This window comes from Rhinolophus sinicus, chromosome 1 (genome assembly GCF_057876585.1).
Source record: "Rhinolophus sinicus isolate RSI-liver-muscle chromosome 1, RSI-T2T, whole genome shotgun sequence".
NCBI classification, from domain to species: domain Eukaryota; kingdom Metazoa; phylum Chordata; class Mammalia; order Chiroptera; family Rhinolophidae; genus Rhinolophus; species Rhinolophus sinicus.
In genome coordinates this window covers 178,350,091-178,363,601 of record NC_142501.1, presented here as the reverse complement: position 1 = coordinate 178,363,601, position 13,511 = coordinate 178,350,091, and the positions used below count along the sequence as shown (strand labels likewise).

Below are 13,511 nucleotides of genomic sequence, written 5' to 3'. Positions count from 1 at the left end.
GTGGCAATTTTTTTTAAAAATTAAAAACTATATGATCCAGCAATCTCATTTCTGGGTATATATCCAGAAGATCTGAAAACAGTGTCTTTAAAAAGTATTTGCACAGCAATGTTCATAACAGCACTATTTACAATAGCCAAAACGTGGGAAACAACCCAAATGTAAATTGACAGATGAATGGAAAAACAAAATATGGTATATTCATGCAGTGGAATACTATGCCACCTTGAAAAGAAAGGAAACTACCATATACAACAACTTAATGAATCTTAAGGACGTTATGCTAAGTGAAATAAGCCAGTCAAAAAAGGACAAATACTGTTCAATTCTACTTATATGAGGTTTCTAAAATAGTCAAAATCATAGAAATAGAAAGTAGAATAGTGGTTACCAGGGAGGAAAAAGAAGCTATTCTTTCATGGGTATAGAATTTCAGGTTAGATAAATGAATTTAATAAAGTAGTAGGATACAAAATTAATATTCAGAAATCAGTTTCATTTGTATATACAATAATAAAATATCAGAAGGAAAAATTAAGAAACAATCCCATTTACAATTGCTTCAAAGACTATAAAATACCTGGAAAGAAATTTAACCAAAGAAGTAAAAGATCGGTACTCGGAAAATTATAAGACACTGAACAGAGAAATTAAAGAAGATACAAATAAGGACATACAGATGGCAAATAGACATATGAAAAAATGTTCAACCTCACTAATCATTAGAGAAATGCAAATAAAAACCGCAATGAGATACCACCTCACCCCAAAATGCTATGATCAATAAATCAACAAACAACAAGTGCTGGCAAGGATGTGGAGAAAAGGGAACCCTGATGCACTGTTGGTGGGATTGCAAATTGGTGCAGCCACTATGGAAAACAGTATGGAGGTATCTCAAAAATCTGGAAATGGAACTACCTTATGACCCAGCAATTCCACTCCTAGGAATCTATCTGGAGAAATCCAAAACTCTAATTTGAAAAAATTTATGCACCTCTCTGTTTATTGCAGCACTATACACAATAGCCAAGTCATGGAAACAACTGAAATGCCCGTCGGTAGATGACTGCATTAAGAAACTGTGGTACATTTATACAATGGAGTATTACACATCCATAAAGAAGAATGAAATCTTACCATTTGCAATAATATGGATGGACCTAGAGAACATTATGCTAAGTGAAATAAGTCAGAGAAAGACAAATACCATATGATCTCACTTATATGTGGAATCTAAAGAAAAGAATAAATGAGTAACCTAATCAAAAACAGTCTCAGAGACATAGAGGAAAAACTGAGGGTTGCTAGATGGGAGTGGGGTGTTGGGATAAGGAAGAAAGTAAGGGGGCTAGAAAGCACAATCAGTAACCATAAGATTGCCAACAGGGATACGAAAGTCAATTTGAGGAATGTAATCAATAATGTTGTAAAGGTTTTGTAGGGTATCCGATGGACACTTGTCTCATTAAGGAGACCACCTCAGGGATGGTGTGGATGCCTGATCACTGCACTGTACACCTGTATGTGTGTGTGTGTGTGTATATATATATATATATATATATATATATATATATATATATATATATATATATATGTAGTTACAAGAAGTGGAGTACAGCATTATGAATAGAAACAGTGGAAATGTAATAGCTGTATGCGATGTCAGAGGGGTAGTAGACGGAGGTAGGGGGGTTATCACTGTGTGAGGGATATAAATGATAAATGTCTAACCATTACATTGTTTTGTACACCTGAAACTAATTTTTCTAAAAAGTGAAAAAAATAATAATAATTTCAGGTTAGCATGATGAAAAAGATCTGGGGATCTGATTAAAACAATTTAAATATACTTAACACTGTTGAACTATACATTTAAAAATGTTTAAGATGGTAAATTTTAAATGTGTTTTTTACCACATTAAAAATATATACAAATCAAACTTTTAAATGTCTGTGATGAAAAATACACTGGATCGGGTTAACAGCAGATTAGATGTTTCAGAAGAAAAGAGTAATGAATTTGAAAAAAAGTAGAAACTATCCATAATTAAATACAGAAGAAAGCATTACTAAGAGACGAGATAACTAAAAGAGACCTAATATGTGTGTAATTATAGTCCTAGGAGAAACAAAAGGTTGGGGGGAGATATGATATTTAAAGATATTATAAGATAATTTTCCAAATTTTATAAAAACTATAACCTACAGACTCAAGAGGTTCAATAAAACCTAAGTACAAGAAATATGAAGAAATCTACACTAAGGAAAATCAGTCACACTGCCCAAAACCAATGATAAAGAGATATTAAAAACAGCCAGAGAATAGAGGTTGGTCATGTTCAGGAGAATATGACAGCAGATTTCTTGTTGGAAATATGAGGGAAAAGGGTGGAAAAATATCTTTAAAACTTAAATGGAAAAAACCAAACAAACCTTTCGATCTAAAATTCCATATCCACTGAGAATATATTTCCAAAATGAAGGTGAAGTAAGACTATTTTCAGCATATAAAGGCTGAAAGAATTCAATACCATCCTACCCACAGTGCAAGAAATATTAAAGGAAATACTTCGGGCAGGAGGAAAAGCTATCGTAACAAAAACAAAATCCCTGGTTGTATTGGGACGGGGGAGATTGGGGGAGGGTGGAAAGAAGGCATTATTAAAGGACATAAGGTCATTAAGGATTCCAGGTATTTATTACCTTGATTGCGAATGTGGAAAATGGACACTGACAGTGGGATTCTCTCACTTGCAACTGGAAAGATCTCACAATCTTGGTAGATCATCACCAAATCCTACAAAATAGTTAATAATACACTCGGCTTTCACACATGAGGAAACAAGCTGACAAAGATACTGTTCCAAAGGTCAAAGAGTTAGTGGGAGGATGGGAATTTGATAGACAAATCCACAGTTTTCCCATCATACCACCATACTTCCCACAAGTTCATATTAGGTGGACAAATAGAGTACACAACAGATAATGAATACTGTTCTGGGAGAAAGCCATGTCCCCATGTGACTTACATTCAGTGAGGGCTTACAGAGAAGAAACAAAATAAGTAAGCCAGTTACAGAGTAACTTAGTGATACAGGCTGAGAGGAAAAATAAAGCTGGGAAGGGACATAGCATTTCCTGGGAGAGGATGTGCACAATTTCAAATAGGGTGGTTAGGGATGGCCCCCTTTAGAATATTCATTCCCCGAGACTAACAGAACGGAGGGAGACAGACACAAAGCTGTCTGAGGGAACCATGCCAGGCAGAGGGCACAGGAGACGTGAGAGTCCCCATGGAAGGCTCGAGGCTCAGTGAGGGACCCGCATAGATGGGGCACAGCGAGCAAGACGGGAGTGAAGAAGGCAAGTCAGAGGGGTCACGGGGGTGAAGTGCTGGGGGTGCTGAGGACATTTTGAGAAGATTCCAGCTTTTATTCTAATTGAGATAGAAAGCCACAGGAAGGTTCTGAGCAGAGGTATGACCTGATCTGACACATATTTTAACAGGATCTTTCTGCCATTTGGTTGAGAATGGAGAACACGCTGGTAAAACACTTGAGAGAGTGGGAGACTGTGACAACTCTGATGCCAAGTTTGTGGAAACCCAGAGGAAGGAGAAACAATTGTTAACTGGAATCTTCAGATGGAAGCAGCCTGAGGGGCTGTGAGGCAAAGGGAGCTCTGCAAAGAGGAAAGGGAGGAGGTGTGAGGAGCCCGGAGAGGGGAAGAGAGCACAAGTACGATTTTGACAGGTTGTGACAATCTCTACCACCCAGGAGGTGCCACTCTGTGGCAGGCCCTCCTCTCTGCACTTTGCAGACATAATCTCTAATATCCCCACAAAGCTAATATCACTGCCGTTTTATAGAAGTGAGAATTCAGACAGAGTAATGTTAAATAGTTACTGGGGGGGAAAAAAGAAAACATGAGGGCTTTTCCCATTCCCTTATAGGCAGAAAATCATTACAATTCTTGATGGAAAAAAAAGAGAGAGAAAGAGAGAAAAGAAAAAAAAAATTAAACCTATAATAAATCCTACAAATGAAAATCCTTAATATTCTGCTCATTTCTCAATGTATGTTCCATCTGAGAAGGCAGGAGTCCTCACAGGACATATCTTTGCTGGATCCCAAAGACACTGCTAGGATGCTTTGCCATCTTTGCACCCTGCTCGGCCTGCTCAGAGTAAAGAAATCATTGATGGAACTGGTGTTTACTCGGGAGAGGAAAAGGTTTGGGATGAAGGCTGGGAAGACAGTTGACAGCCAGCACTACTATCTGAATAGGGCTGGCATGTGGAAAAAAGATTTGACCCGTTTTCTAGGGCCTGTGAGGCAGACAAGGGCAAAGCTAAGAGTTAGAGAGCAGCAGTCCAGCCTGACCTACGGACAACTTCCCTAGGCTGCCTGTGGAGCAGTAAAACACACTTATGGTCAGGCTTGGATTGCACACCGCATAATTCCAGCAGAGTGGAATATTCTTAAGCAAATCCCAGTGGGGAGAATATCAACACTGGAAAGGAGGGTGGTCTCAAGAGATGACTTCTACAGCTCGTCCAATTGGCAATTACAACCTTCTGACTGTGAGTGGACAAACATTGTTCCCTGACCTTTTCACAGCAATCAGAACAGTTTCTTCTGTTCTAAAGCTTAATAATGAAGAGACACATCTGCTGCTGGAACGTAGGCTGTCCCACTGAAAGGAGCAGATGAAACTGCACTAAGGAGATCACGATTCCTCTCTCTGTTGCTAGTATTTTTAAACCAAGCAGCTGTACCTCTTTATTCTCTACCCTCCTCTCATGTAAAATAAGGAGGTTAAATTTGAAGAACTTTAAGGTCATTCCTGGCTCTCACAACGTATAATTCTATCATGTGGTTTTTCGTTCATTTGTTTTAAATACTATGTGGTGAGAAAAGGCAGATACTATCAGTTCAGTTTTCCTTCCCATAAAAATCTGCGTATTCCAGTTTTCCTGGGTTTGGTTTATTTTCAGATTGAGATATTTGGATAATCCCTCAGCCTTTTCATATAAAATTCAAGGGTTCCATATTTTGCAAGTAAAATATGCCACAGAGGAGGCTCAGGACTAGTGGCATGTGACTGGGGAGTGTCAGGGGATATAATGATGAGAGGATAAGACAGACAAACAGATTTTCTTTGACTGTAAATCAAGTTCACAAAGACTTCCATGTGTAAACCAATAGTGAGAACCGACGCATGAAAACAAACGTTCATGTCAGAATCATTGATTTCCATTTTCCCTCTCTGTGCACAGCATCTGCCAATGCTTTAATTAAGCTCATAAGGTGTGGAAACAATTTCACCACTAGTGACTCAAGCTGAAGTTAAGGCTGTGATCCGATTGAGGCTAGAATTTTATTGCAGAGGTTGTGACGTCTGCAGGGCTCCACAGGTGAAGAGCTAAAAAGGAAGCACCCTCCATCCTACACGCTTCCTCCTCACAGCTCTTCACAACAGCTCTGTGGGTCCCTTTAGCCTCTCGATGGAACTGCTGTCTGGAGCCGACCATGAAGGTTCAGAGTTCACTGTTCCCTGATTTTCCTCCCTACCTTTACTGAGTCCTACCAACACCCCAGCAAAGAGGAGGGGAATGGGGTTCTGACCATTTTACAGACAGTAAACTGAACGTTTCCTCTTTTCTTCTTGGAACCTCCAAATAGTATACACGAATGTGCATCTACTGCCTTTTCCTACCCAACCCATACATTTTGTGTGCATAGCCACCTGAATTGCTAATGTTGCTAATCATGGAAGTTAACTCTTTTGACAATTGCAGGCAGAGACCCACATTCCCTACCATCACCTAAGCAAGGATCCTAAGAGGCCACTGGCAAGTCCTACGGGCTCTTACTAACAGGTGAAACAGGAGGTGCACTGAGCTGCCATGGCAGCTTCCCACTCTGGTCTCCCCACGCCTTTGATCAGGGACCCTCCGAGACTCCACAGAGAGGGTACAGGGTTACCCCATGGGCCTGGCAGCTGAGGGCAGGGTTATTATGAGGTTTCCTAGCCTGAATTTCTATGATTTGGAAGCTTCTAAGCCCTTCTACCTCATGATTCTAGGGAGAAGAGGTGTGGGGTTAGGAGGTGACGCCCTACCATACCTAAACCTTTTCCTCTCAGTATGTATTCTCCAGGCCATGTACTTTAAGATGAGTGGTATCATGCAGGGTCTCAGCTCCTGCTCCCCGGTTCCCACATAAGAACGCAGGATATGTTGAGGCCAAAAAGGAACATAAACAGAGCCATGGATAGGGGAGTCATACCACTATATTCTCGCAGGCGGCTGGCCTAGACACAAAAGGAAACATCTGCCAGTACCCCAGTGATGGGTCTTCCTGCACCCCAATCTCTCTGGCGGCCTGGCAAGACACAGGAAGTAGGATCCACATGATATGCCATCCACTGACCATTTATCTGCCAACCAACCAACCAACAAACTAACCAACCAACCAACTAACCCCACTTGCTAACTGCAATCCATGCTTCCTAGCTCAGCCATGGCAGTTATATCAGTGGCTAATTGGCCAACTGGTTATAGATGATGGCCAACTAGTTCCAGCTGATGGCCATCTACTACCTGAGCCAGCACCTTTCCACATGAGGCTGAGAGCCTGGAAACTCCTCTCTGGGACTGTGTCCCCACACTCCACCCCTACAGGGTCTCTCCTCACAATCTACGTGACAAACGTCTTCCGCGAGGGGCCCTGTGTCAGGAACCCAGCTCATGAGAAAAAGTGTCAGTCTAGGTCAAGTAGTGTCCCAGGGGGTGTCGTTCAATGTCAACCCACTTTCTGGGCACAGGCAGGGTTTCTCAGTGTACCATCAGCCTTTCTGGGCAAAGCCAGACTTCCTTGGCACAGCCACGGTTCTCAGGGCACCGTGCTAGAAGAATAGTGGCTCACAACCAAGGTGCTTACATATTCTCGACTGCGGCTGATTGAGACACAAGAAGTAAACATCCGCCTGTACCCCAACAAGTGGTTTCCTGCAGCACCGTCTCACTGGCAGCCAGGTGAGACACAGTAAGCAAACATCCGCCAGTTCCATTACATGGTGGTATGTTCCCAAGCAAACAGTCAAGTGGTCCATCAAATCAGGGGTGGAAGGCAATTCCCCATAGTCCACAGTTATTCACCAGTGCTATGCATTGGCCTCAAAATGTGTGCCCTCCCCAAAGGGTGAGAGCTCCAAGTGCTCCCCAACCTGGGGATGAGGCACGACCTTGACCTCACCCGCATCTTCCACCAAGGACTCAGCAAGCATTTCCTCCTGGGACTACAAGTCCCGCATCTGACTGCCCCAGTAAGCACTTCCCAGCCCACACAGCCGCAACCACCTTTGCTTTCTCTGGTCTATGCCGGTTAGAGAACCATCCACATCTCTCCACCCCTCCACAGGAGTCCAGCTCTCTGGCAGCTACACAGCTTTTTCTATGCTGGTTGGAGAACCATCCATATCCTCCTACCCCTCCATGGGGGTCCAACTCTGGAGAACAGTGGCTACTGGGTACCACACACTGTGTGGGAGCCACATGTCTCTCTGCCCAGAGTCAGACATCTTTCCTACCTGGCTGGAATCCTGCTCATCACACCAGGCATCCGAGTGAGTGGTGGCCCCAGGGTAAGATGTCCACAACTTTAGGAGCCATGGAAGCAGCAAACCACCAAAAGGAAGACGATGCTTGCTTTGGCCAATAGGGCGACGTGACATCTGGAGGCTTGAGAGGACTGCAAATTCACCGAGGGGTCAGTTTCTCCCAGGCAGATCGGTTTCCTGTTCCCATCGCCGCTCCACACCAGCTTCCTGAGATTGAGCGTTCATACGCACAAACTGCTCCGCCGCCCTTTGGAGAGCTTTGGAGGCACCATACCCTGCTCGCTGCACCATGTGTCATGCGGGGACTCTAGTCCTTCTCCCCACTTCCCACATAAGAACGCAGGACATGTGAGGCCAAAAAGGAACACCAACAGAGCCATGGATAGGAGAGTCATACCACTATATGATTGCTGGCTGCTGGCCAAGACACAATAGCAAACATCTGCCAACACCCCAACGAGGGGTCTTCCTATACCCCAATCTCGCTGGCGGCCTGGCGAGACACAGGAAGTAGGATCCACATGATCTGCAATCCGCCGACTGCTTCTCTGCCTGCCTGCCTGCCTGCCTGCCAACCAACCAACCCACCCCACTTGCTAACTGCAATTCGCGCTTGCTAGCTCAGCCATGGCAGTTATACCAGTGGCTAATGGCTAACTGGTTACAGCTGATGGCCAACTAGTTACAGCTGACAGCCAACTACTACCTGAGCCAGCACCTTTCTCGTGAAGCTGAGAGCCTGGAAAATGCTCTCTGGGACTCTGTCCCCACAAGTGGCATGGGACTAGGAATATGTTACAGGTGAACCAGGGTAGGGACTCTTTGAAATGTTCATTCATTGAAAAGTCCCCTTTTAGGGCTTCATACTCCATGGTCTATATCGTAGGCATATAAATAAACAAGACAGTCTTATGACATTTAGGACTTGACCTCCCGTTACCGTCTGTGCAGCATCTGGACATCTGGTAGGAAGTGAATGGAGAGAAATAAGCTGGAGTGGCCAACATGTTGCACCAGGCGTCGTGCACTAAAGGAGGTAAGACTCACTCTCACTTAGCTCACTGGGTCTGAGAGCACAAGCTGCTCCCACCCTCTCCTGTATTGGCTCCCACAGCTGCATGAATCAACCCTCACCCCGTTCACAGGATGGTGAAGAGAGGCTGAGACAGCCCCCACCTCCGCCAGGCAGTAGTCTCCCTCTCTGCCCATTGCTACACAGGGACATCAAAATCATTGCATCTAAGAGCTCAATGTTCAATAGAAAGGGTCCTTCACCCTGACAGAGAGCTGTTTTTGCACATCAAGTACATGTCCCTGTGTTTATAGTAGGGCAAAGCCACCCCAACCCCAACCTACACCCCACCCTAAGAAGTTCCTTTTTACTTAGTCAAACCCATGTTTCCTGCCAGGAAAAGGAGGCCAGCTCTTTAATTATACACATGTTCACATATATATTTTTTAAAGTCCAATTTAGGTTTCTTTCCCAGTCTCTTTTTGCCATGTGGTCAGTAGCTGAAGCCTAAAAAGATCTGAAGCACCTATGTCCACATACAATGAGCACATATTGTTCTTCCACTGTGACCAAGGCAAAGGGACCCCTTTGGCTGTCCTGAGACCAGTGCTGTGACAATTAACAACACTGTAGCTACTTCCGGAGTACTCCTTCCACTTTACCATGAATTCTGTCCTGCTAGTTGTAAGGCAGCTGACCACAGGTTTTCTTAAGTCCCACGTCTTGCTCAGGGACCCAGCCTGCAGGCAAGGCCCTACTTTCGAAGGACCTCTGACTGCAGGCTTCAATCCTCACTTTGGGAATGCTTGTTAGAGCTGAACAAAGTTTGTCCTGGTGATTTCTACCGCATTTCTGAACTTTGAAGCTGTGCTAATCATACACAGGATCGACCACTAAAAATGAATGATTAGTGGTGGAAATATGCTCTTGATTATCCCTAAAATTGAATTGTGGATGCAAGTTCGGGAGAGAAACCGTCAATACTAGATCTAAAATGACTATAAATGCAATGTGTTACCTAACATTGAACCTATAATAGCTATAGAACTGTGAGAACTGAATGTGGTTTTTATATCTTCTCAAAATCAGAAAAGTATCTTATATTAAAGAGTTATCCTGAAGCTGATACTCAAAGTAGTGACATAATATATACATAAATTTTCAACCTTGGTTTTCAAAGAGCAAGATTTTTTATGCCCATTTTTCAGAGAAAGAAACTGTGTGAAATGAGAAGACAGATCCAGCTACATACAAAACCAGTGGTGAGCTGATGTGAGAAGCTGTGTAGCTAAATGCCCTGTTTAGAGACCAAAGTGTGTCTCAGAAATTGGCGGGTTAGCATTATAGAGAAGGCCGATCTTCACGTCCCAGGATGGTCCCTCTTCAAGACACAAATCTCATTTTAAACACTGCATTCTTTTATACATTTGGAAAAATAAATTCCTATGTAAAGACATAATACATTCGTATTATAAAAGGGAAGATGGTGGTCACAAAGTGAACTGTAATTTTCATGGTGGCTTTAATTCTTCTCCAGAACATTAGTTGATCAAATTTCAAGACTTACTCCATTTGTTCTCAATATTATAGAGTCCTGAGGCTTTGAGAAAGGAGTGACAGGAGAAAAGAGCTAGTTGGCAAACTAAATAGCATGTGTCTTCTTCTTGATAAGGCTGCAGAGGTTAACTAAAACGTCAAATTGCTTTTCTTTTTGTTGGGCTGTACAAAGTCAGTGTGGTGACCCTAGATATTTTATGATGATCAAAAACTGAGTGACAATGTGTGGTATTGATTCACGATAATTGCTTTAAAATTATGCTGGCAGACAAATTATCTCAAAACCTGAATTCCATGAGGGGTTATAATAATGACAGGGGAATGGCTGTGAATCATTAAAGAAACACTAGCAATAGAAAGGCCAGTGGTCAGGTCAACCAGTCTTTGTTTGGTGAATAATTTCCCCGGCAATTCTCAGTCGCTTTTGCATTAGCCTAGTTTGTCTCTAAATACTTCAAAGGAGTCGTGTAGTTACTAATATTGTTGGGACCTATGTCACAGCACTTTGTTGGTACTGGAGCAAAAACTGGGAATGAGCATATGTCCTGTGCTTGTGACGCTCTGCCTGCCCTCAGATGCATTCTCTGCCCTCAGGGGTGATCCCGACCGCTGGGACACTACGTTTTCCTCAGACTGGGTGGATTAAGGAAGTCACCAGGAGGAGGTTGGAGGACAGGAGAGAGGTTGGGGTGTTTGTTCCCTGTCTTCCTCATTGTCCACCCTGGTCTGGCCATTTTCTGCCTGTGGCCATTGCTCCTGTCGGGCAGCCCCTCTGCTGTGGCTCCAGCTCCTGCTCGATTCTGGTCATTCTCCTCTGCCCTGTCCTTCAGGTCACAGGGCGATTACGGTTTCCCACTGTAGCGAGACCTTTGATACTTCCTCACTCCTTGTTGGAGTGACTAACCCTACCTACACCTCTGAAATAAACCCTTATTCATCTTTCTTCAGTTAAACTCTAATTTGATTGACTGTTTTCTGCTAGGATCCTTTCTGTATGGGTCCTGCCGTCAAGACGTTCACCAGATAAGTCAGTAGACAGGGACTATTCACGGTGAGCAGAACTGTGATGAGAATTCTAGGTTTTGGCTTACTGGGTTAGAAGTCCACCAACAGAAGGAACAAAGTCAAAAATATAAAATGAAAAGTACAGCAATGACCAACGCAAACACATAGGAATCACTAAACTAAACCACTGCAACTTCAAACTGCTTGTATTTATTTAGAACCAATTATAGGTTAGGAACTGCACGGGGTATGGTAGAACTTAACATGGGAGAATGAGCTCAGTTCAATTGTATTATAAACGACTAAATGTAAATAAAGTATAAAAGGAAGACTTGGAGTCACCGGGGGGATATACACACTCTATCCAATAATCCCTCAGTCTGTGAAATTGTTTGTAAGCTGGAAGATGATTTACATAGTGAGTAACAGACCATTTCCCATGACTTATCTCTAGTTCCTGAAGCAGTTCTGGGCTGTGAACAAAAAAATTGGGAGGATATGGTATTTGTAAGTTGTACAGCTGGTCCAGCATTGCAGGATTTGATGTCTCCATCGAACAGAAATTTTTCATCTGGTTTTCCATTTTCCTCAACTATACTGGAAAAGAGAAATAAACAAAGTAGCTGGAAAATGTCCCAAGGCACATGCGAAAGGAACCAGTTACTTCTGATTCTCCTCCTGTCTAAACTATGAACTCACTCCTGACTTTCGGGCTAGCTAGATACTGCCACCTGCAGCCTCTTACTCAGTCCTGCAGAGGAAATCAACCCTCATGGTATCAAGAACCTTTCGGACCAGACCGGTGGCTTAGGCGGTTGGAGCTCCGTGCTCCTATCTCCGAAGGCTGCTGATTCGATTCCCACATAGGCCAGTGGGCTACCAACCACAAGGTTGCCAGTTCAATTCCTCGAGTCCCACAAGGGATGGTGGGCTGTGCCCCCTGCAACTAGCAATGGCAGCTGGACCTGGAGCTGAGCTGCGCCCTCCACAACTAAGATTGAAAGGACAACAACCTGACTTGGAAAAAAGTCCTGGAAGTACACACTGTTCCCCAAAAAAGTCCTGTTTCCTTTACCCAATAAAATATTTAAAAAAAAAAAAAAAAAAAAGGAACCTTTCACATATGCATTTATTTCAGAAGCACTGTTGGGCGTCTATTCTTGTTAGGCTCTCTGCCAGCAGTTGGATATAGATGAATAGACTGTTGCAGGAAGAAGCACATCAGCAGAGCACTGCAATATAACGTGGTGCACGCAGTGACAATCATACCCAGGTTACTGAGACAGCAGAGAGGCACTGAGCTCAAAGGAGACATTCGGGGGAGTAAAGGCTAAACTGAAACTGAAAGGATGAGGGGATGTTTGCCAGGACAAGAGGACATGATGGAAGAATATTCTAGGAAGACGAATAGCAAGAGAAACCCAGGAAGCAAAAGAAACCCGAGCATAGTGGGAACAGGGGTACTCAAGCATTTAAGTTTGCCTGAGTGGGATGCGGGGTTCAGGGGGCAATGGGAAGTCAGCTCGCTGGTCACAAAGGGCCTATGATTCGTGTTCATATCCTGGAGGCCAAGTGCAGCCCTTGAAGTCTCTTGTAAGTACTGGGAGGAAGATAATAGGGTAGGAAAACTTCTCTTTTAGTACTGATAATCTTCCAAAACATGGAAAATTAAGTCAGTCACACAGACTATGAGTTTGGTTAGTACTGAAGTCAACTTAACTTTACAAACGCCGTAAATCTAACTCTAAGAATATTGTGATTCCCAAAGTCTTACTGAGCTTGCCTCTAGAGAAAGATAATGGACTTAAGTCCATGATATTTAGACTCGCAATCTTCTGTCTTGGTTTTTAGGGGGAGTAAGCCAGTAGATAAATCCCCTTCTTCTTGAGGGAAAGGCAACATTAAGAAAGAGTTCCTGATCTGATGGGAATGAGGAGACCGCCTCGGTGAGACCTGAGCCCTGGCCCAGAGTCACCTGTGCTTGGACTTAATCCATCCTTTCAGGTGCTGGCCTCATCCTCTCGCTCCCACATGAGCAGGAGCCCAAGCAGAGCTGGTCCAGAGAGCACAGGGCATTCAATCCCTCTCCACCCTACACATCCTCTCCATCCCGGGATCGTATCCTGCTCTCAGGCCTGAAGTGAGAGAATGGGGTACAGGAAGGTCTGTGGCATTTCCTCCTTGGCTCTTTAAAATATTTTTGTATTTCAAGAACAGAAACAGAGAGTTCTCAATTTGGGCATTCCCGTGGCTGTGCTTGGAGGGTTAGGATAGGTCAGTCCAAAGCCTTTCTATGCTGAGACATGTGGTC

At 43.6% G+C, this 13,511-nt stretch overlaps 1 protein-coding gene across 1 annotated transcript in view; it reads right to left on the bottom strand.

Moving 5' to 3' along the window:
* The window catches only part of LOC109461442 (alcohol dehydrogenase E chain), a 51,725-nt gene extending 44,110 nt beyond the window's left edge, over positions 1 to 7,615 (bottom strand). Inside the window, exon 1 of the mRNA XM_074323221.2 lies at positions 7,597 to 7,615. The gene's annotated coding sequence lies outside the window, so the exon portion shown is untranslated. The remainder of the gene's footprint in view (positions 1 to 7,596) is intronic.
* Positions 7,616 to 13,511: the final 5,896 nt, after the last annotated feature.